This window comes from Ambystoma mexicanum, chromosome 4q (genome assembly GCF_040938575.1).
Source record: "Ambystoma mexicanum isolate Mex_15411 chromosome 4q, UKY_AmexF1_1, whole genome shotgun sequence".
Lineage (NCBI taxonomy): Eukaryota > Metazoa > Chordata > Amphibia > Caudata > Ambystomatidae > Ambystoma > Ambystoma mexicanum.
Window position 1 is genome coordinate 329,631,830 of NC_090928.1, and position 24,575 is coordinate 329,656,404.

Consider the following 24,575-nt stretch of genomic DNA (forward strand, 5'->3'; position numbering starts at 1 on the left):
TGATTCATGCTTCTGTTGCCCTTGCATTGGAATGATTCCTGCTGCTGTTGATCTTGGGTTGGAATGATTCCTGCTGCTGTTGGCCTTGGGTTGGAATGATTTCCGCTGCTGTTGGCCTTGGGTTGGAATGACTCCTGCTGCTGTTTGCCGTGGGTTGGAATGATTACTGCTGCTGTTGGCCTGGGGTTGGAATGATTCCCGCTGCTGTTGGCCTTGGGTTGGAATGATTCCTGCTGCTGTTGGCCTTGGGTTGGAATGATTCATGCTGCTGTTTGCCATTAGTTGGAATGATTCCTGCTGCTGTTTGCCTTGGGTTGGAATGATTCCTGCTGCTGTTGGCCTTGGGTTGGAATGATTCCCTCTGCTGTTGGCCTTGGGTTGGAATGATCATGCTGCTGTTTGCCGTTAGTTGGAATGATTCCTGCTGCTGTTGGCCTTGGGTTGGAATGATTCCTGCTGCTGTTGGCCTTGGGTTGAAATGATTCCCTCTGCTGTTAGCCTGGGTTGGAATGATTCATGCTACTGTTTCCCATTTAATGGAATGACTCCTGCTGCTGTTGGCCTTGGATTGTAATGATTTCCGCTGCTGTTGGCTTTGGATTGGTATGATTCCTGCTTCTGTTGGCCTCGGGTTGGAAAGATTCCTTGCTGCTGTTGGCCTTGGGTTGGAATGATTTCCGCTGCTGTTCGCCTTGGGTTGGAATGATTCCTTCTGTTGTCGGCCTTGGGTTGGAATGATTCCCGCTGTTACGGCCTTGGGTTGGATTGATTTTTCCCTGCTGTTGGCCTTGCGTTGGAATGATTCCTGCTGCCGTTGGCCTTGGGTTGGAATGATTCCCTCTACTGTTGGCCTTGGGTTGGAATGATTCCCGCTGCTGTTGGCCTTGGGTTGGAATGATTCCCGCTGCCATTGGCCTTGGGTTGGAATGATTCTCTCTACTGTTGGCCTTGGGTTGGAATGATTCCTGCTGCTGTTGGCCTTGGGTTGGAATGATTCCTGCTGCTGTTGGCCTTGGGTTGGAATGATTCCCTCTGCTGTTGGCTTGGGTTGTAATGATTCATGCTACTGTTTCCCATTAGTTGGAATGACTCCTGCTGCTGTTGGCCTTGGATTGGAATGATTTCCACTGCTGTTGGCCTCGGGTTGGAATGATTCCTTGCTGCTGTTGGCCTTGGGTTGGAATGATTTCCGCTGCTGTTCGCCTTGGGGGTGAATGATTCCTGCTGCTGTCGGCCTTGGGTTGGAATGATTCCCGCTGTTGCGGCCTTCGGTTGGATTGATTTTTCCCTGCTGTTGGCCTTGCGTTGGAATGATTCCTGCTGCCGTTGGCCTTGGGTTGGAATGATTCCCTCTACTGTTGGCCTTGGGTTGGAATGATTCCCGCTGCTGTTGGCCTTGGGTTAGAATGATTCCCGCTGCTGCTATTCAATTGTTCATGTTCTGCCTCTGATCTTCTGCTTATCTAACTGTCAATGGGGCAGCGGGACCCTGACTGGTGCCTGCCACTTTGCGCTTGTGCATGGTTGCCATCCCGCTTCGACATGAGATCCTTCCCTTTCTATTTTTAAAGTAAATATATGTTCCATCTCGTCTCCTTTGCTCTCAATCTGCGCTCTTGGTCGAAGTTCCCCGGTCCAGACTCTCGCGCATTGGCAGTCGAGCTTTTTCAGTTGTTGCAGTCACGGCTTGGAACTCTCTTCCTCTTTCCTTGCAGGCTTTTCCTGACCATATTACTTTTCGTCGTTCCCTCAAAACTTTACTGTTCTAGCTCTTCTATCAGCTGCTCTCTACCAGTTAGCACCATGATGCCTTCGGGCGAACGGGCGCTCTATAAATATCGATAACATAACATAACATGTTGCAAACGTTACCACAAGTGACATTTTCAAAATCGTTATGCAGGAGCCACAGAAGCAAAACTCGAGGCACGTCTGGAAACCATGAAGCGGTGACCCCAAATAACGCATTGTACTAGTGCTGAGGACGAGTAGGCATAACGACAGCCCAACAGCTAAGGGGTTAACTGCACTGCTTCTTGGGCCATTGACGCATCCGCACTGATAGGCCCAGTTAATCCGTGTGTCCTAATATTTGTGTGGGCCTGTAATTCCCAGGCGGTTTTGGAGAAGAGCCAGATATGATAGTGGATTGGATGATGTCACCCTCCATGCAGTGCAGATCTCACTGAGCCACACATGTGCATGTGTGTGTGTGTTCACATTTTTTCGGAATGACATATCTTGCAGTCGTTGACCCTTTCAAGATGCCTTCGGCAATACGGTGGGAGTCTGCAGGACATGCTCGCGCTGGAAGTCACGTGTCAGCCCTTACACGGGCTGAGATCTCTTTCCGCTCGGGCAGGGTGATGATAATCCATCAAAAAACAGTGATTTAGTAAAACCAAAAACAACAAACCTTCCTGTCTCTCAAATAATGGCGGCCGCTTCTTTGCTGCATCCTTACCGCCCGGCCCCTGCGCCTCCTCTGACCACAGAACAATAACTAAACATTCTCCTGCTAAAAGATTTTAAATATAACTGATATAAAAAGTGGTATCTATAAAAAATTAAAATAATTCGTATTTGTATGAAATATATCAAGGTTCTTCGCTGTGTGGCGTTCTTCATCTACTCTGCCTTCCTCCTTCCTTTGTGTCTGTTGCCCCTCGCCCCTCCTCATCTGCTAGTATCCCTTCTCCTTTCTTCAAGCCTCTCCCTTCATCTTCCCCTTTCTCATTCTTCCTCTTTCTGCTTTCCTCTCCCCTTTATATCACGCTCTTTCTCCAAATTCTCTGTATGCCTCCTTATCGTGCACTCTTGAATGCTCACTTGACAGATTATTATGTGCGCCACAAGCTTCCAGTCTACTACAGGTGTGCTCATCATCAGTCAGGACACAGCTGAAACCAGCAATCACCGCAGATCCAGGCGCGTGACTTCGGGCCACTCGTGGCGGAGCTGCCAGCCCCAGCTGCTATCTTCCAGGTTGGTGAGCCAGGGACTCTAGGAGGCTGGGTGGCACTCATCTTAAAAAACAAAAACAAGAGGTGATGGCTGGAAGGTTTAGAATTAATCTTAACCACTGGCATCGCTCTGGGAAACCCTCCAGACCACCGTTCTTCGCCTGCCAAGCCATTACAGAAGGGGAAAGACCATATGCAAATCAGGCTTGGACCCACCCCAAAAGGGGCAGTCCAGCCCGAACTGCTAGGTCACATCCCTTCTGCACGAGACCACAAGCATCCCCAAACATGTTTCGCCCTTGTTGGGGCTCATCAGTGAGGTGTAGCTTGGGTCTCTAGGCCCAGCAGGCACGGGACCCACGTCTGGGTAGACCCGTGCCACTCGGGGTGACAAAGCAAAAACAAAGAGGTGATGGCTGAAGGTTTAGAATGAATCTTAACCACTGGCATTGCTCTGGGAAACCCTCCAGACCACCGTTCTTCTCCTGCCAAGCCAATACAGAAGGGGAAAGACCATATGCAAATCAGGCTTGGCCCCACCCCAAAAGGGGCAATCCAGCCCCAACTGCTAGGTCACATCCCTTCTGCACGAGACCACAAGCATCCCCAAACATGTTTTGCCCTTTTGGGGGCTCATCAGTGAAGAGTAGCTTGGGTCTCTAGGCCCAGCAGGCACGGGACCCACGTCTGGGCATACCCGTCCCACTCGGGGTGACAAAACAAAAACAAAGAGGTGATGGCTGAATGTTTAGAATGAATCTTAACCACTGGCATTGCTCTGGGTAACTCTCCAGACCACCGTTCTTCGCCTGCCAAACCATTACATAAGGGGAAAGACCATGTGCAAATCAGGCTTGGCCCCACCCCAAAAGGGGCAGTCCAGTCCGAACTGCTAGGTCACATCCCTTCTGCACGAGGCCACAAGCATCCCCAAACATGTTTCGCCCTTTTGGGGGCTCCTCAGTGAGGAGTAGCTTGGGTCTCTAGGCCCAGCAGGCACGGGACCCACGTCTGGGTATACCCGCCCAACTCGCGGTGGCAAATCAAAAACAAAGAAGTGATGGCTGAAGGTTTAGAATTAATCTTAACCACTGGCATTGCTCTGGGTAACTCTCCAGACCACCGTTCTTCGCCTGCCAAGCCATTACAGAAGGGGAAAGACCATATGGAAATCAGGCTTGGCCCCACCCCAAAAGGGGCAGTCCATCCCGAACTGCTAGGTCACATCCCTTCTGCACGAGACCACAAGCATCCCCAAACATGTTTCGCCCTTTTTGGCATGACCTTTTTGGCACTACCACTATTGCTGGCATCAGTGAACCTATTACAGCCCAAGGAATCATCTATGTTCATGATGCTCTACTGTCATCCAAAGGCCTCAGAGCTGATGGTCTGACGGCCGAGTTCTTTAAAGAGTTTTGCGCTCTGGTTGCCACCTACCTCTTGAAGTAATAGCAAGAGGCATTGGAAACCCCAGTATTATTTACCTCTATGTGTGAAGCACTGATCACACTATAGTCAAAGCCGCTAAAGAGCCCCCAGGCCCCTGGCTCATGGCTCATATAGGCCTCGCTTGTTACTCCACACGGGTTCCTAAACATTTTTTAAGATCTTAGTGCTCAAATTTGTGACTACTCTACTTCACCTTGACCAAATGGGATTAATTCCTGTCAGGTCTGTTGGTCTTCATTTTAGGAAGTGTGTACTTTTTCAACTAAATCACCAGAAGCGGGTTGTGGTGGCACTGTTGGATGCAAAAAAAAGCCTTTGATTCAGTGTCATGGTCCAAATTGTTGGCTACACTGCTATGACATGCTATGATATGATATGGCATTTATAACGCGCCTATACACAAGTGTTTCAAGGTGCGACGAGGCAAGGGAGGGGCAACAGAGGGAAGACAGAGACACCGATCTTACTAGGCCAGGTGACATTGAGATTGTGCAAGTGCAGGTGGAGGGGGAGTGCTGGAGGAAAGGGGGAGGGGGAAGTGCAGTACATAGGATAAAAAATAGGATAACAGTAAAAAATAAATAAAAGAATAAATAAAAAGTGTGGCCAGCTGGTGGCAAGTGCAAGGGTAAGTGCAGACATCTGGTGTCAGTGCAGGTACGGGGCTGTAGGGATACAGAAACAGCCCCCGAGTGCAAGGGTTGCCGGGGGGGATGCAGGTGTGCAACTGGCGGGGAGGCGACCTGGGCCCGAGATCAGAGGGTAGCCAGGTAACCAGTGCAGTGTCAGTTTCAACCAGGTGGTCAGCAGTGGAGAGGAGGAGAGAAACCAGAAGCAAAGAGGAAGGTCTTGGCGTGGTTCTGGAGCTGGAGATGGTTCTCCTCAAGTTTCAAAGAGGCAGGAAGGCTGTTCCAGAGGAAGGCCCCAGCCAAAGAAAGAGATCTACCACCAACTCGTTGCTTGGAGAAAGGACTGACACTGAGGGAGTTGGAGAGAGATGAGCGAAGAGCTTGAGAAGGAAGATATTTAGGAAGAGAAAGAGTTGAAGGTATTGAGGCCCCGGGCCCCAGAAGGACTTGTGGACAATCCAGAGGGTTTTGAACTCAATCCTCACAGCCACTGGGAGCCAGTGCAGAGATTTTGGTCCTGGAGAGATACGATCCCTGGGCTTGAGGCCAAGGACAAGTCTTGCAGTCCTGTTCTGGATGAGTTGCAGAGGGCGGAGAGTAGAAGCAGGCAGATTTAGTGAAAGAAATGAACATTTTGTTCATTTTTCAGGAGTCGTAAAAACAGGGAATTCTCATTTCTAACATACAACTGGCATCTCTCATTAGAAAAGGCACATTTGGGACTCACACTTGAAGACAGAGCTATAACATCAAAATATGCAAATGATATTCTGCCATAAATTAGGAAATCAAGTGCCATCTTGCATCTGCTTAATTCTGTGATTTCTCTAGCCTACAAACAAGCTGGTCCAAATCTAGCTTAGTGCCCCTGATGGATCCAGCATTGTGTCCTGCTGTGATTGGGAGTTACAGGTGGGCTGATGACTTGATAACATATTTGGGGTATGGCTCTGCATGAATGGGATTGGCCTCCTGAAGCCAAATCACAATGACAAGTTGGGTCACTTTATGCTCACAATTCAAGTAATTTGCCTCTCTCTGTCTTTGTAAAGTTTTCTATCACGAGAATAGGAATCCTCCCGAAAATATACTACTATTGGAATAGTCCGGTCCAACTGGGGAAATGGGATTAGCTGGGCCTATCCAACTAGGCTCCATTATTAGGGCGATGGGGCTGCCCCAGATAAAGACTATTATTTTCTTGTGGCACAAGGAAGGATTTGGGGTATCCCGGGTTTTAATCCAGGGCTCTTTTGCCACTGTGTCCATTGAGGGGAGATCGGTACACCATATTCACTCTTGCCTTCTGTCTGGAAAGTTTGTAGAAAATAGGAAATGTGATCTGCTCATGGCACTATCCTAGTGTGAGCTGAATTATTTAAAAGAATGCATATTGACAACCCCCTACGTTCTGGAAATCGTCTGCATGGTGTTGAGATGTTAGCTCCCACTCATATGCCCTCCATTTGGATGACGCGGGGTCTTTTGGCATGCATCATCTGGTGGACATGTTCCCCACAGACTCATTTGTATCCTGCAAGTCACTCTCCAATCAGGAGGATGGCCAGGCTGCACTTCTCCCATATTATCGGCTCGGAGAGTAAGCTTTCACCTTGAGACTGCCAACTTACCACTGCTTACATATTATTGAATGTGACTCATTCTAAACGGAATGCTTCCAATCTTTATTGAATGATGGAGGATCCCACTGTGCGTTACACCTCAACTGCTACAACAAAATGGGAGAGGGATTTGAGGATCACATTTTGTGGAAACAGAAAAATTGATATGAGGCCGGGAAGCCCAAAGGAAACACACCAACACAGGTTACAAAGGACATACAAAGCGCTTTATTCAAATATACAACAATTACCAAAAGTCAATTGACATACGGATAGCTATTCGGCCCTCAGAGTAACAGGACGAACCATCAACGGTAGTTCGCCGTGTTAGTGTGAGAGACCGTAAATTGGGATACTCGGGTTTTTATACTTTTTATCCAGCTCTGGCCAACCCCCTCGCGGGTAACCATTCTTGGGACCAGGCCTAGGGTTCGTTGCCAGGTCAATCCCATAATGTATGCATTTTGATCAGTTCCGCTGATACAGTTGTTCATTTACACATAGGTCAGGGATAGGACAAGGTCTCAGTTCGCGACCCCAACAAGTGGCCTGCGGGCATATTACTTATTCATGTGTGCGGAGGTCCCAACGGCCAGAATCCCACTCGAAATGTCATTCGGCCTCCATTTTGTTGTTCAGGGTGACTTCCACACTGCAAGAGGACCTAAAATGGCGGCTAAATCCAAGATGGCGATTTGCACAATACATTAAGGTCAAGACCTTGCCGCCGAATCTATGTACACGATGTTTTTAGACAACTTGGCGTAGGCCAACATACATTCAAACAATGCGATAGGAGGTACAATATTATTTCGATTTCCACAGACCCTCCTTTTGGCCTATGCCAAGTGCTAAACATCATCCCTAATACTTTTGAAAATGACTCCATGTATTATCATCCATAGGTTCCGCATCATTGTCTGTAATGTCTATAGCCATAAGGTCGTTCATAAGAACCTCTTGTAACATGAATTCTTTAGATGCTGTATCTGGGGTATATATTTTATGCCCTATTGCGCTCACTGCTTGAGCACAACACCCCCCTATCATTCCACATATACTTGGGAGGCATTGAAAACAACAACAAAGGAATAACAGAATCCCTAAAATAACCAGAATAACGGAAAGCACCTTCCAACCCCAAGATCGCAAAGAATCCCAAAACCAAGCACTAAGGTTCCAGTCTCCTACAGGGATATGGACTTCAGAACTGAGAGTATGCAAGGTCTGAATTGCTTTAAAAATTGTTGGTGAGGAGTCTGGTACGAAAACACAACAAGCGGACCCCACTAATTTGCATACTCCACCTCGTTCTGCCAAGGTGACATCTAACGGCATCCGATTTTGAAGTGCTACCAATCTTATCGCCTTTTGCTCTAAGGTCATATTGTAGAGTATGTCCGTGGTCCGGTTGATCGTTCTCTCCAGTACCCTTGCTAATCCCCTAATGTTCTCTGAGTTTGCTATTTGTCCCCAAAAGGGCACAACCGATTTAGCTATGTCCCCCAATACTTGCCCAGGGGTACCTCCATTGTTGTCTCGCCGTGGGCGAGCCTTAGAAACCTCCAATGTACTAGCTACAAATACCCCGGGTAAAAATATTCCTAAATAACAGGTTCCCTGCCAATCCTTGGGCAGCCAGGGAAATGCTAAACTACCAGAAACAAAATAAACAGGCCCTCCTACATACAGAGGCCTGTTTTCCCCAGTCAAATTTACAATATTTTTACACGTTTCATAATCTCCCATTGGCCTAGTGCCATTTCTCTGTACACAGAAGGGAACCGAGTCGGGACTATGATTTATAGAATAAGAAGGAGGTACAGCGTCCTTATTGCCTATCGGAGCCATTTTAAAGGAAATCAGAGTTTGAAAAGGAAGAGATAGTTTGTCAGACGGCCTAATAGAAGCGACGTTAGGTTTACTTCTATTTGCGAAAAGCGAGCATCCCAGGGGAGTCAATTCACGTTTCTCGAAATCATTTAAATTAGTTCCATCAAAGTTCCCTGAGATGCTATCATTCCATCGGCCAAAGAATAGTGCTCTAAGAGAGGCATAGCAAGAAGTCGTTAAAGGTAGAGGATGTATATACCATCCCAGTCCCTTGTTCCCATGTTGCGGTAAGTGAGTACAAATCCAACAATTACTCTTATTAAAAATGGCATGAGTAGCATTCATTACTATCATCAGAGTGTTATTATGATACTTCTGTCTATGTTGGGAGTCTCTAGGGGACAGAGTGCGAAGGTGTACAGAGGGAGTCAAAACAGTTGGTACGATCTTGGTCGGTAATAAAGGTTTCAAAGGATAGACTTCTTCGAAATACCAAAGTCCTACAGCAGCAGTTGCAAAAATAACAATAATCAAAATCAAAACACAACAGTACGTTTTCGGGGCCCAGGCACATTGTTCATTGTTCGATTTGGTCACCCCCTTATATAAAAGTCCAATGCGGGGAGCAGCGGTGAAGGTGGCAGGCATCGTAGTTCCTCGATCGACGGCCCCAATGTTCGTTGCTGGCGACACTATGGTCATGTGATTTCTTAGTCCTTCCCAGCCCTAGCCAGCAGAATCCCTTTTTGTTCAACAAAACAAAACCATTTTCCGATCACTTCCTTTTCCAGATGCACGACACTCGTGCCGTAGTTCTATTTCCGTGGTCGAAGGTTGTACCTGATGGTACCCAAATTTGTGTGGTCCAGAAGCAAAGTATCGTCACTTCCTGAGGGAAGCGACGTGTCGGTGGCGACGGAAGTTGCAGAGCTCGAAACAGTGTTTTCCGGAAGTGATTTTTCAAGAGAATGCGGAGACTAGATGGACTGTTCCCCAGGCTCCTCAGGCTCAGAGACCTTCTCCGACGCACTCACAGCGCTGTTTGCTACTCCAAGATCAGAGACTGTAGCATCAGCGAGGGGTTCTGCTTCTTCTGTAGTGTGTGGCGTCGGGTGAGGAAGTTTCTTGACGTGCGTCGCGTGAATCCAGTTCTTCTTTCCAGCCACCCGCACTGCTGTCTTGGTGACCAGTAATACCTGATGGGGTCCCCGCCAGCGAGGCGCGAGACAGGAAGACCTCTCGTAGGCCTTCACGAGGACCCAACTTCCAGGCTGTATATCGTGTCCTGGGCCCGTGAACCGTACAGGTAAAGCAGAATTCACCTGGTGGTAAATGAAATACAGATTTTTAGTTAACTGGTTACAGTAGTCTACAAGCAATACATTCTCCACCTCCCTCAGGGCTTTAGGTTTCGGGAGACCCCAAATGTTAGCAGGTCTCCCCATTACTACTTCAAATGGAGAAAGCCCAGTTCTAGTCTGAGGTGTGGTACGCATAGCTAATAACACAATAGGCAAAGCATCTGGCCATTTCAGTTTGGAATCAGCACATGTTTTTGCAAGTTTATTCTTTAAAATACCGTTGTGTCTTTCTACCAACCCAGCACTTTGAGGATGCCTAGCTGAATGAAATCGTTTCTCAATACCTAGGGCTGCACATATTTGCAAAATTACTGCTGCGATAAAGTGAGGACCATTGTCCGACCAAATTATCCTCGGGAGCCCAAATCGAGGAAAGAATTCTTTTACCATAATCTTTGCAGTGGTCATGGCGGTAGCATCTTTGACGGGGAAAGCCTCGACCCATTTACTGAAGGCACAAATAATGACAGGAACATATTTTAGATTATTGCATCGTTCCATCTCAATAAAATCAAAGTGAATGACCTCAAAAGGGACAGAGGGGGGCCCGAAACTTCCCCTTGGAGTCACTGTCCCTTTACCCACATTGTGCTGTAGGCAGATCATGCAGTTCTGGACGTGCCTCTTTGCAGTTTCCAGAATTTTGTCATTTACCCAAACCTGTTCTAACATTTTCGTGATCTGCTGGGCACACACATGCGTAGGACCATGTGCCATTGTAACCATTGCCAATACATAAGAATCAGGAAGCAACCATTTCCCTTCGGATGTATCCACCCAACACCCTTCGTCATCCAGTTTCCCCATTCCTTCAGCCCACTTTCTAGATTCTTCCATCGTGGCATCAGTCTGAATATCTCGCACAGACCCAATACCTTCATCCATTATGCAAACGTCTCTCATTTCCCTCAAGGTATACATGTCCGTGCTAAGGTCTGTGGCCGTTTGTCTGGCTATCAAATCCACAAAAGCGTTCCCTCTGCCCACATCATCTATGACCTTGCGATGTGCTGTACATTTCATGATCGCTAACCATTTAGGGAGTGAGAGCGCCGAAAGTAATTGCACTATCAAAGGGCCATGCTGAATCTTGGTCCCATGTGAGGTCAGGAACCCTCTTTCCGACCAAAGTTTTCCGAAGTTGTGAGCCACCCCAAATGCGTACTGGCTATCGGTATATATATTTACTCTTCGCCCTTGGGAATGTTCACAAGCTCGGGTCAACGCTATAATCTCTGCGGCCTGCGCGGAGTTATGCGAAATTCTCTTAGTTTCGACAATTTTGCTCAATGTAGTAACTGCATAAGCAGCTGTAGATGTACCATTCAAAAGTTTGAAGCAGGAGCCATCACAAAACAGCTCCCCTTCTGCATTCTCCAAAGGAGTATCTATGAGATATATCCTGCCCTTCGTTTCTTGTTCAGTGGTATACAGGCAGTCATGTAATTCTTCGTTACCGCAAACAGTGTTTTGCGGGAAAGGTAAGAGTTCAGCCGGATTAAGAACACAACACCTCTTAATTTGAATATGAGGGGCAAACAAAATGAGTTCATACCTTGTTAACCGTGCAGAGGTGAGGTGTTGCGTTTGGGTTTTGTTCAATAGAATATCAACAGAGTGAGGTACCATCAAAATCAAATCATGGCCTAGGACCATTCCCTCACTCTGTTTTACAGACGCGGCAGCAGCAGCGACAGCGCGCAAACATCTTGGCAAAGCGCATGCGACAGGATCAAGAGCAGAGGAGTAGTAGCCGCACGGCCTATTCTTCCCTCCGTGTTCCTGTGTTAACACAGCCAAAGCACATCCATCACATTCATGCACAAACAACACAAAGGCCTTGTCATAATTTGGAGTACCCAGAACCGGTGCCGAACATAGCGCGATTTTGAGAAGCTCAAATGATCGTTGATGTTCCGATTCCTATGGCAGTGGCAGAGACATGCCCTTCTTCGTCAAAGCCAACATCGGTTTTATCACTAGTGCGAAATTCGGGATCCACAACCTACAGTAGGACGCCATCCCTATCAGGGCTCTGACTTCCTTCTGTGTATTTGGAACAGACATGCCAGAAATGTGTTTTATTCTTTCAGGTGTCAATCTTCTCCCCTCCTTTGACAGGAGGTAGCCTAGATAGTCAACCTCCTGACAACAATATTGAAATTTTTTTTAAGCGAAGCTTTGTGACCATTTTTAGCTAGATGAACAAGCAACAGTATAGTGCCTTCTTTACAGGCCTTCTCAGAATCTGCAGCCAAAAGTAAATCGTCAACATATTGAAGCAGCGTGCAAGTACGTGGCTATTCAAGGGTGTCGAGCTACTCTTTTAAAGCTCTACTATAAATACTGGGACTTTCAGTATACCCTTGAGGTGCCCTTGTAAATGTAAATGAGCGTCCCCCCAAGGTGAACGCAAACAGATATCTGCTTTCTTTATGTATAGGGATACTAAAGAAAGCGTTTTTTAGATCCACAACGCTGAAGTGCGTAGCTGTAGCAGGGATCATTGTTAATATCGTCGTCACATCAGGCACAATTGGAAATTGTGGGGCGACCACTCGGTTAATAGCACGAAGATCAATTATAAACCGGTATGGAATTGCATTGTCGCCTTTCTTATATACGGGTAAGATCGGACTGTTACACAAACTACCTGTAATCTCCTTGATCACCCCACGATGTACAAAATCGGAGACAATGCATTTCAAAGCACGTTCGCCTTCGACTGATATTTTATACTGGGGGATGCGTGGCAGTTTCACCCCATGTTTCGGGACTATTTTAACAGGCTCAATCTGTAACACTCCGACATCATTGTCGTCCACCGCCCACAAGCATTCCGGGACAATGCTGAACTCGGGAGGTAAAGGTCGAATCGAGAACTGAGAATTAGGAAATTGCTGTGGTGAAACCGTTAGCCGTACTCCATCCGAAGAACAATGAATTACTGCGTTCAATTTCTTTAACAAATTCAACCCCAGCAAATTCTCTCCACAGTTTGAAGTGAGAAGAAAAGGGCAATGGTCCGTGAAGGGACCCAAAGAAACGGATACCGGCGCAGAAACCGGACAGACAGTTGGTATACCAGAAAACCCTACGGAAACATTTGTTTGCCCTGACAGTGGAATGTTTGGAACCCTAGAATGATCAATGGAGCACTTCTGTGCTCCAGTGTCAATCAAAAACTGGTGTTTCCTATTCCCTACTAATAATTCAACGTAGGGGCCTTTCTGATTAACGGGAATAGGTGAAGGTTCCAAACCCTGCTTCGGGCAATCCTAATAAAATAGAGCCTCATCAGAAGGAAGCTCTTCAGAAAGGTAGGCAGCAGAAGGGTGATCAAATATGTTTCTCGAGTCGAGATCTGATTTTCCCGTGAAAAAGGTTGCTGAGAATCTTGCAAAAGCTGACCTCTGTCAGGGCCCCCTGCTCCAGGGCGGCCCCTAGGTCGTCTACCCATACCCCCAAGCGCACTGCTTGACCTCTGGCGAAGGACAGGGCACTGTGCTCGCCAATGACCTTCCTGGCGGCAATAAGCACATTGATTAATATTTACAGGACTCAGAGGAGCATTTCCTTTTGGAACGTACTGACCTCTAGTTTGTGTCATACCTCCTCTGGGGTTTCTAATAATTTGCTGTAATAATACTTTGGTTTTCAAATCTCCCTTTCTCTTTTCAATTTTTTCCTTCTCATTATTAACACGGTTCTCATAATACTGAGCCATGTGCAAAACCTCAGATTGAGATTTTGCCTGCCAAGCGCTCTCAGAGGACATAATTTGTGACTGGATGTCAGGTAACAATCCACGTACAAATTTGTCCACGAACAACCTCTTCCCTGACTCTGTACCTAAATCCTGTCCACTGAAGTCAGAAAATACCTGCTCGAATCTATTGAAAAATTCAGTGGCGCCTACAGTTTTCCCTTGAACACAGGCAGTAAGCTTGTCCCAAATAATCCTTTTTTCTGGAATTATAGTTTTTAGTTTAGCGACAATCCTATCAGGTAAAGTAAGTATTACCTGTGGCGGTTTCTCACCAGCTGGTCTTTCTCCATCAATTCTAATCATATTTGCCCATGTATCTCCCAACCCCGACACATCATCTATTGTCCGAACCTGCTTCCATACATCTACGGGTAGGAGTACAGGAAATAACAAGTCAATGTCACTCAAGGTGAACACAGAGGACTGTAGAACGGACTCTATTTCTTTGTAAAACCCCGTCGGGTTTTTCCTAATATCGGGAACTGATTGTCTAATTGTGTTCACTTCCTGTCGTGAAAACGGGACGTGAACAAATTGCGATACATAATGTGCAGGGATATCCACCGCGGGGGCACCAGTCGCCGCGTTGGCGGGTATCTCAACTTTTGGGACAAAGGTCGGAGAAACCTCTCTCATAGGCAACTGAGATATAGGTACCTCCGGCCGCTTACTAAGCAATAGAGCCAGGTCGAGCGCTAAGGCAGCTGTAGAAGTGTCGGGCGAAAAAGCCCTTTTACAAATCCCCAATAATTCTATGGGGCAACTAACCCCCTTCCTTACACATTCCTCTTGCAGGTGCTGTACCATCACCTGAATTACTTTTCTTTGCATCTCTACTGTATACTGACTATACGTGTCATACACTTCGTCTGGCGGTATCGATGAATCCGAGATCCATCGAACCGCATCTTTGGTAAAATTTCGTACTTCCTCAGGTGCCGCTCTACGGCATGGAAGGAACCGTTTCTGTACATATATTCTATCGTCTTCATCATCCTCATCTCGTGATTTTTCAAAGTCTTTCCTAAACTCAAACAATCTTTCAACATGTCCATATACTTTCTGCTTTGTGTCCCTCGAAAGTGCCAAAGCATTGAGATCTCTCACCCCTTGTGGAAGATCCGAATTTTGTAATCTACCCCACATCACACACAAATGAGTCCCCAAACCTTCGATAAAAACATTTTTCTCGGGAAAACTATTCAAATTAGATAATGTAGAAAAAACATTAGCTTGATCACCTTTCTCCATGCAATGCTTAGCCCATGCAAACAATTCCTGTTTCCTATCTGCAGAAACAGTACTACGAGTCACAATCTTTGACCCTGCACCTGGATCGACTCCAATCAATACGGGGCCACTCGGGAGCGGAGGTATAGGTAAATTTAACAAAGGTGCAACTATCGGTGCAGGGGGAAGGGGCGGTGCGATAGGCGGAGGAACAACAACCAAAGGACTAGGAACAATAGGCTGTACAGGGGGAACAGGAATAGCAACAGGAACAACAGCAGGAATGGGCAGAGCGCCCAAAACAGGAGCATACGGAGGTGGCGCTGAGGCATCGGGCCTGCGTTCATTTAATAATTTCTCAATAAATTCCTCAGACACATGGAAATCTTTAGAGGGATACATTTTCTGGATCCCGAGTGAAAAGGCTCTATCCATATTTTTAACTGATTCTGACCGCTTTTCTTTATCATATAATAATGCTTTTTCAGCGTTTGTTTTATGACGACGTGCATGTTTATCCCTACTTTTAAGCTGCTGCAATGCTTCTTTCTTCCAATTTTGTAACACATCAAAGGCTGCTGGTCTAGCCTTTTTCTTTAACAAGATCGATTCTAAGTATTCAATACGGGGGATCTCAAAACTACCGTTGATTGGCCACTGAAATTCGGAGGCATGTCTGGTCTGTCTATGCCAAATATCATTAAATACTATACTTCCAATGCCATACTTACAGTACATAGTACACGCCGGCGACCCCTCCTGTGGTCCCGGGCGGCTAAATTCCAAGGATTGTCGATCGCTGCGGAACAGAGCCCTAAAGCAGCTAGACAATTTCCCAGGCATTTCACAAAAATTTGGTGTTACCTGGTTCAATAATTGTGTCTGCAGATACAATACGCCAAATTCAAAGTGTCAGGGTTAAATTAAGAGCCGGGTCATGACTGCACCTGACCAAACCTAAGGAGGACCGTACGGCTTACAAAGAACTTACCTAACGAATTTTACCTTGCGTTTGGTGGTTTCGGCAAATCTGCCCGCCTCAAAATTGGACCCTCGTCAAGATGCCGTGTCAGACCACACGACTATCGTCCAAGGATCGGATCGTGCAGCGCTGCCGAGGTATCGCGTCTCGATCGGTCGGGCCCGCAGAATCACACCGTCCGATCCCGGTTCGATAGTCTGTGTCAACCTTCAATGATCCGGCATCAATCTTGAGAGTCCCTATTCGGGCGCCAACTGTGGAAACAGAAAAATTTATATGAGGCCGGGAAGCCCAAAGGAAACACACCAACACAGGTTACAAAGGACATACAAAGCGCTTTATTCAAAGATACAACAATTACCAAAAGTCAATTGACATACGGATAGCTATTCGGCCCTCAGAGTAACAGGACGAACCATCAACGGTAGTTCGCCGTGTTAGTGTGAGAGACCGTACATTGGGATACTCAGGTTTTTATACTTTTTATCCAGCTCTGGCCAACCCCCTCACGGGTTAACCATTCTTGGGACCAGGCCTAGGGTTCGTTGCCAGGTCAATCCCATAATGTATGCATTTTGATCAGTTCCGCTGATACAGTTGTTCATTTACACATAGGTCAGGGATAGGACAAGGTCTCAGTTCGCGACCCCAACAAGTGGCCTGCGGGCATATTACTTATTCATGTGTGCGGAGGTCACAACGGCCAGAATCCCACCGAAATGTCATTCGGCCTCCATTTTGTTGTTCAGGGTGACTTCCACACTGCAAGAGGACCTAAAATGGCGGCTAAATCCAAGATGGCGATTTGCACAATACATTACGGTCAAGACCTTGCCGCGGAATCTATGTACACAATGTTTTTAGACAACTTGGCGTAGGCCAACATACATTCAAACAATGCGATAGGAGGTACAATATTATTTCGATTTCCACAATTTGTGAAAAAGAAGAGGACAAAGTATGTGTTTGTTCCAGAAGGATTACCCTCAATTTGCATCCTAGAAAAGCTTCTGAATAGAGCACAGGTTGGAGACGTTTGGATTCGGGGCAAGCCCAAACTATCCAAGATGTAACTGCATGCACGCCACCTTTATTCACCTGTTTTCTGCTTGTTCGTTCCTTCTGGTTGGATGTTGTAAATAAGTTGTAAGATATCACTGGCTTTTGCTTTATCTTGGAACTACCTGACTGCTTGTTAGGATGCCCTTAGGACATGTGCAAACTTATTCCTTCTGATAAAGTGATGCAAAGGGATGGGGATGCTACCACCTCCTACCCCTCCTACCATATTCATGACAAGGAAGGAGGCCAGAAAACACTGCAATCACTGATTCTATTTCAGACGAATTCCCAACAGACCCATGATTGACAAGTATGTCGAGAGGTATCCCCTCAGTCAGCCATACTGATTGAAGGACATACAGAGCTATCCATGCTTGTATGAAGAGCCACAGGCTATGATAAAGGACACCTGTATGAACAGCTTGTACTAAAATACCAAAGGAGCCATGTTGCTGACGTCGTTAGAGACACCATAATATAGCACCGTTAGACATGAAGCACACGTGCCATCCACACTTCGGGACATAAACACGCACACACTTGAATACATGAATAACACAAGCATACAGTTCTATGGTTAGAGGACAGATAAATATGGTCATTGCTTTTATTATTTTGCCATTAGCCAAATGCAGCAGCGCAGATCCTGAGCAGAGCTTGCAGATGCTTAAATGCAAATAATCCTATGGAACTGCCGGAGCACCTATGGGACCTGACAGAGCCAAGTGTGACTAACCTAAGGAAATGTAGTATAGCATGGACACTGTGAAACTGCATTATAAGGTTTAGGACATTTACAGCAGGCCTCAGGCCTCTGAGCAAGAGGCAACCTGAGCTGATTCAGGCTGGACAGAGAGCCTCAGAAGACGAAGGCACCAGCTGCAGAAAATACTAACACATCCACATAATTCAGAGCTGCACAGCTCAAATTTGTGGTCTCTGAACATGTGACGCGGCCAAAGCAGACTGGACAGTGATCAGCGGTGGGAAAGGAGAGCTGGTCCCAGGCAGCAAGACACGGACCGCAACAAATATGCAACAATATGTAACACGTGTTGCGCTGGTCAGGCGAGCACTCTCATAAGCCAAGGTTCTACACACAAGTTATACTGCAGACACATATTCATTCCGATTATCTTGAAGAGGTACACAGTGAGCTGAGAACCTTTGCAGATCCCAGGCCTGGGGACGTCAGCTCTAGCCAATCACCATTTAGTACCCTAGGGGTGGGTAGAAAAGGGCTGGAACCAATAGTAAGTCCACAACACTGCAACAATGTTATAGTTAGTGACTTGGGGATGGAACAGGCCAGTCACCTGAAATGCGAGGGCCACTAGAATAACATCTATGGTGTCCTGGATAGGTTTATATTTGTATTTGTATTTTGTTTATTTGTAAAGCGCTCCCAGCCCAGGGGCAACTGTGCGCATAACTTACAGCCAAAGGCTCTTAAACAATCCAGTTACAGACAAAATGCAGTTACACAGAAATCCAGTTACAGCAGAGTATGCAGAACACAATGATGAGGGTATAGCCGCGGCCGCGGTCATACTGCTGGGATGTGAATGGGCGACTAGGTGTCGAGGTCGTGCAGCCAAAGTTTGGCTTTACTTTTGAAAAGGTGGAAGGACGGTTCAGATCCAATACTGGTTGGGAGTGTGTTCCAGAGCTTAGCCGTCTGGACAGGAAAGCTGGAGCCCCCTGAGTTCTGAAGCCTGAATCTAGGAATGGACATAGTGTTGGCTTGGGCTGCTCTTAGTGGCCTAGAAGAGGTATGTGTCAGGAATCTATTGGAAAGGTAAGCTGGTGCACGGTAAGATCTGGCTTTGTGTGTGAGGGCAAGCGTTTTAAGGGCGATTCCATGTTTGACAGAAAGCCAGTTGAGGTTGCGTCTTGTATCGGAGATGTGTGACTTCCTTGGGATGTTAAGTGCGGCTCTTATATCAGGTTATAACACACTCAATACCCAATCCCTTGGCACAATTGGTTTCCTGGAGAAGGACCCAGGTTGTGACATAATGCTGATGAAATGAAGTAAAACTGGCCTGTGAGCCGAGGAAGAGCGAGATGAGCATGGAATTTTCCTTTTCCTGTGCTGATCCCTGTTGGTATTGCCTGTAATAAACTGCAGTTTGAACTTGCCTTTGACTGAGTCCTCTGTGTATCCTGGGAGGGAGTTGGACCCTCCAAGTCAGCAGACTTCCAGTGTCCCTCTGGCATACCTGGGGGTCCTCCCGAACAAGTTGGTAGGAGAGGCGATAGTTGTCTGTGCCAGCCCGGCACCAGGTTGTCTCTTTTGCTGCCGAACCTGAGAGGCTGCAGGACCCTCGCATGTTTCGAGAAGACAGGAAAACTTGTGCCTGTGTAAAGGCTGTCTGGGGCCCCTTGGAAATCATCCTGCCCGAAGTCAGCGAGTAGTCCAGGCAGACAAGGACAGAGAGGTCAACCCCTTGAGGAGGAGTCAGCAGCTGAGCAGCGCCAGCAGACCACAGAGTGTAAGTATTGACCCAGTCTAACAGCAGCTGTGGGTGTGATGGAGGGTATTGAGTATTATGAAGTATTGTTGAGTATCATAGAGTATTGTCAAAGTATTGTCTGATATTGTGAAAGTTAGTGGGGAAAGGAGCCAAGGTAGAAGTCCTTCTTCAATGTTTAGGGCACATTCGGTTTTAGAGGTAAACGGTTCTGGTGAATAACCTAGACTATTGACTCGAGGGCACGGATGACAGAAGAAATGTAAATAGTGGTATTCCTGTGGGTTGGGTGTTTTTGCTCGGGCAATAAATTACGGTATCCCCATAAGGGTTAGCAATGGAGCTGGCCTAGATTGTGGAAGGTGAGTCGACTGGTTAAGTCTCCTGGAGTGAGACCTTTCGCACGTTAGGTGACGCAGCGGGTGCGGTGTCCAGTCAAAATTTTGAATATATAGCTTCGAAATGCAATACTTTCGAATCAAAAGGATCGGAAAAAAAATTCAAATGCTTTTATTTTAATGTTTTTTTATTTTTTGGGTTTGGTGTAGGAAAAATTAGTTGTTTTTTCTCCCAAAAAACTGGTGTTTGGGGGCCCCCCAAAAAACCAAAAAAACGTGCATTCGAATTTTTTTCTGATCCTTTTGATTCGAAAGTATTGCATTTTGAAACTATGTATTCAAAACTTTGACTAAAAACCGCGGCTGCAGTTCGATCACTGGAGAATATTGGCATACTTTGCCTGGAGGCAGGAAGACAGCTGTGGGGTTTTTGTGTGGTTTGGGAGTAACAGGCTACTACAGTGTGCGTGTGGTTTTCTTTTTGCACTATCTTGTCCAGAGTTGTGATTTCGCCCATAAGGTTGCACATAGGACACAGAGAGCTTGAGGCGGTGAGGAGCTAGTATTGGAAACCTAGGATTGGCAGAGGAGGTGAACAAGTGGCGGTGCACGGAATGCGCATGTGCAAGATTGTGGGTGTGCCTGAGGAGTCATTAGTGCTTTAGAGGGAGGGGTGATGCGCAAAGCATGCCTGATAAGTTGTGGAGCCAGAGAGGCTCATATAAACTGAAACGTATTGCCATTATATTGTACGCGTTTCCCTAAACAGCAGACTGTCAAAACCCTCGATTTGAGGTCACATAAAGGTACTGAACATGTATCAGCAGAATTTGTGGGGGACACGCCCCTTCAGGACTTGTGTAAGACACCCCTGCCTTACCAGGAGAAGATTTGCAAGTATAGCATAGAATGGTCCAAAGGTACAGAGGGAAAGTTAACTAAACCATGTCCACCTTGTGGAAGTTTCTCCAAAGACATGCAGCAATCCCTATTGACACACATACAAGGTGAGGGGAAGAAGCTCATAAAATGCCTGGCCATATTCGAGTTGTGGCACATGTTTCAAAAGGGCGAGGGGGATGCCACAAGGCGTCAGTGGATGCTGAGCCAGCAGGAGGTGAATCAGCCAGGGACTCATCCCTCCGTGCCTCCCTATGTCCCTCCAAGTGTAGCATCTGATGACACAGGCGATGAGCAAAGGATATACCCAATGTGAGAATTAAGGGCAGCAGAGGGGTACTCAAATCCGACATATAAGTCGCCACCATACACTAAGGAGAAAAGGCTGATAGGCGCAGGACAGCAGGCTATAGAGCGAGAGACAACCAGCGAGGCGCAGAAGGACACAAAGGATGAGCTTGCAAGCATAGCCACGAACCAGTGGATAGGAGGACAGATACCTCTGAAATTGCACGGGAAAACAGATGGGGAGGCAGAAGGGGCGACTAAATCAATGGAGGGGCTGAAGAGACACAGCTAAGCATCATAATAGGGCAGAGATAATAGATGAGGAGGATAAGAAAGAGAAAGAACAAGGGGAGAGACTCGAGAGAGAAAGGAGAAGAAGAGGAGAAGAGAAGAGAGATTGGAAAGGGAGGTTGGGCAACGGAGGAAGGAGGAGGAAAAGGAGTGCATAGAAAGCGAGAGGGAGGAGAGGATCAAAAGAGACCTCAAGGAAAGGAAGAGAGCAGAACAAGTGCAGCGGGATAGAAGGACAAGGGAAGTGGAAGAGATCAAAAGGCGGAGAGGAATAGCAGAGTGGGAAAAACGCAAGTTATCTCAGTGGGAACAGAGCAAGCTGCCGCTGGATAGATTGGCAAGGGAGCGAGCGTGCAGAGAGGAGGACGAGCGACCAATAAGGGCACTGAAGAAACAAGGAGCACTAGACAGGGGAGGTGACAGACTGGAGGAGGACAGATGGACAGAACCAGACAGCACACGCTCACGAGGTAGGTGCACAGTAGATGGGGAAGGAGAAGGTCTAGAGGTCTGGGGAGGAGGAAGCAGGTATGACTTGAGAGACATCAACCTCATCACAAGGCCTAACACAGACTCGACATCGAAGAGGCAGAGCTTTTTAGACTGTCTTTGTAGTAACATGGACACAGGGCATGAGAATGAGGACAGGTACAGTGGGAACGAGAATGGGGAGCCGTTCCCATCCCAGTCACCCGGGACAGGGACAGACAAGTCAGTGTCATGGGAATTTAGGACGCACTCAGGAGAAGGAAGAGGGGGGAGCGCGACGAGCAGACATGACTGGCACCCGACTTGCACACCCAACAGGGCAATACTACATATATCGATAGGCTTAGAGACCTCCCAGGACGAAGGAAGGGAGAGACAGCAATGGCTTGCTCAAGGGGACAGTTGACAAGGAGATATGATGACAGCACCAGAATACCCATACTAGAGCCAATAGATGTATGTGCAGGCACTGAGAGTGAGAAAGGGGACCGAAAAGTCAGGCTGACTAGAAGGACGCATGAGGAGGAGGCAGCGTTCACACAGATGCCCTTATTAGTAAGAGGAGGGTTACAACCTCAGTATGTGCCATGGAAGCATACAGACAAGGAAAATGTGAACAGAAGGCTACCATTATTGATTGCAGGGGCTGGAAAGTAGATATATGCGATGGACAAAATGCCAGCAGGACATAGGTTATCTGTGGGAGATTTAAATGGACTACTAGTTTCGATTCTAGGAGATGCTGATGATGACATGGAAAAGGACAGGGATTCCGGGAGTGCCGGCACAAAACACAGCCCATGATGGTTCACTGTTTGCAAACTGCTGGGCAGCAGTATGATAACCACTGAGGACACAATACCCAGACACGTCAGACATTGGGGCGATAACGACACGAAGATGAGGGAAGAAGTACATTCAGGAGATTCAAAAGCTCTGGAACCTTGAAACCCGAGAGCCTTGGGACAAAACAGTGGCAATATTTGATCACCTCCTAGTACAGGGGCTACCGGAACCAGTTCAGAGGAGTTTAAGGAAATTGGTAGGGATGGAGGCAAAAGGGTGGCCAGAAATACAGCTCACAATAGTTCATCATTATTGACTATGGCAGGAGAAGATTAAGAAGAGGACAGAGGACAGGAAGATAGATGAATTGAAACTAGTACAGAAAAAACTATCAAAGTACGCAATGGAGGGGGCAGTCCTGACCAGCCCCACCCCACAGGCACTGCAGCCACAGCAGCAGCCACAACCCCAGCGGTTCGCACTGTCCATGGTGGGAGGGTTCATGGGGTGGGGTGGCCCACAGCAATTGTTCCAGTGAAGGGTTGGCCAACAGAGAAGGCATGACTTCGGACCACATATGCATCACAACCAAGGGGTTTTCCATGGGGGTTTCGAGGATATGGGCAACAGGGGCAGCAGAACCGAGGGGATTTTTCTGGGGGTTTCTAAGGGCAAGGGAGGGAGCCACCACAGTGTTGGACCTGTGGGCAGTGCCACATTTCAAGAGTGCATAGGTCCAGGGGGATGCAGCAAACTTGGGGGGCGCAGGGCCAGCAGCTCTATCAAGGGGACCAGGACGATTACTACGCACAGGACCAGCAACAGCAAGGACAGGTGGAGGGCACATATTAACAGATGCCACAAGCACAAGTACAAGCACCACAAGCACACAAATGCAGGTACCACAGATGCCAGCAGCAGTACCACGGTATGTACAAGCACCACAGATTTGGGGAAACACACAGCAATCAGCACAGATGCAGAACAATGACACAGCAGCACAAGCAGACTCAATGGCGACAGTTCCCAGCAGACAACTGGGAGGAGTTACTATGGTGGGGAGCAACCCCTTTACAGGGAATGGGATGTCCCTATATCCTCAATAGGACAGCCCACAGACAAACTTGATGTGTCCCATCCTGTTGATCACACCCAACCCTGCAGAGGAACCTCGCATAGGGCTGACGATAGGTGACAAACGTTTTCCTGTCTTGTTGACACATGGGCGACTAGGTCCTGCATTAGGGAAGGAGCATTTCCATTGTCTGGCCATGCCATGAACATTCAAGTACTGTCTCAGGCTCGGGAAGTGGTTCCTTTCACAGACAACATCTCTCTCTCTATAGGAGATCACAATCTATCACTGCCTTTACTTTACTCTCGGCAGACATCTGTAAACATACTTGGATGAGACATTATGAGCAGAATGAACATGGCCATATCATTCATAGACAAGGGAATAGTGTGCTCCACACCAGGAATACACATGCTCAATGTAAAACAGATTGTCCAAGCCTATTGTGGACACAAAGTACAGAGGGGGTGCCAGTGGATGCAGAAATGTTCCAGTATGCAACTGATATTGCCATTGCATGGCTTCCAGGAATTGCAGGGAAGATGTGGCGGGTTCCAACCGAGTACCTGTTCAGGCCAGAGCTACCAATGGACGAGGAAAAGGGAACCATAGTGCCAATAGAAATAGAGGAAGTGGTCGCAAGAGAGGATTGGATAGCAGTACATGGGATGGATAACACAGGACGGGCATGGCGAGTACTGATCACAGTAGTAGTAAGATGCAGGTTGACCACAGTGACAGACAGAGAGCTTTTCAGGGAACGGGATCTAGAAATAGAGATGTTGTTCTAAATGAGTGTGACCTATTGGTTACAAATACACTACAGGGAAGTACCTCAGAGAATGGTAATGATGCTGGAGGCGCCACCCCCATTCTGGGAGGAGGATATGGCCAAGGTACCAAGCACCCTATGGGCCACAGGTCTCTATGATGTTGGCCGCATAAAGAGCATATGGGGAGTGAAGATCAAGCTGAAGATAGGAGCAATTCCACCAAGAGAAAAGCAGTATCCCCTAACTAAAGAAGCAGAT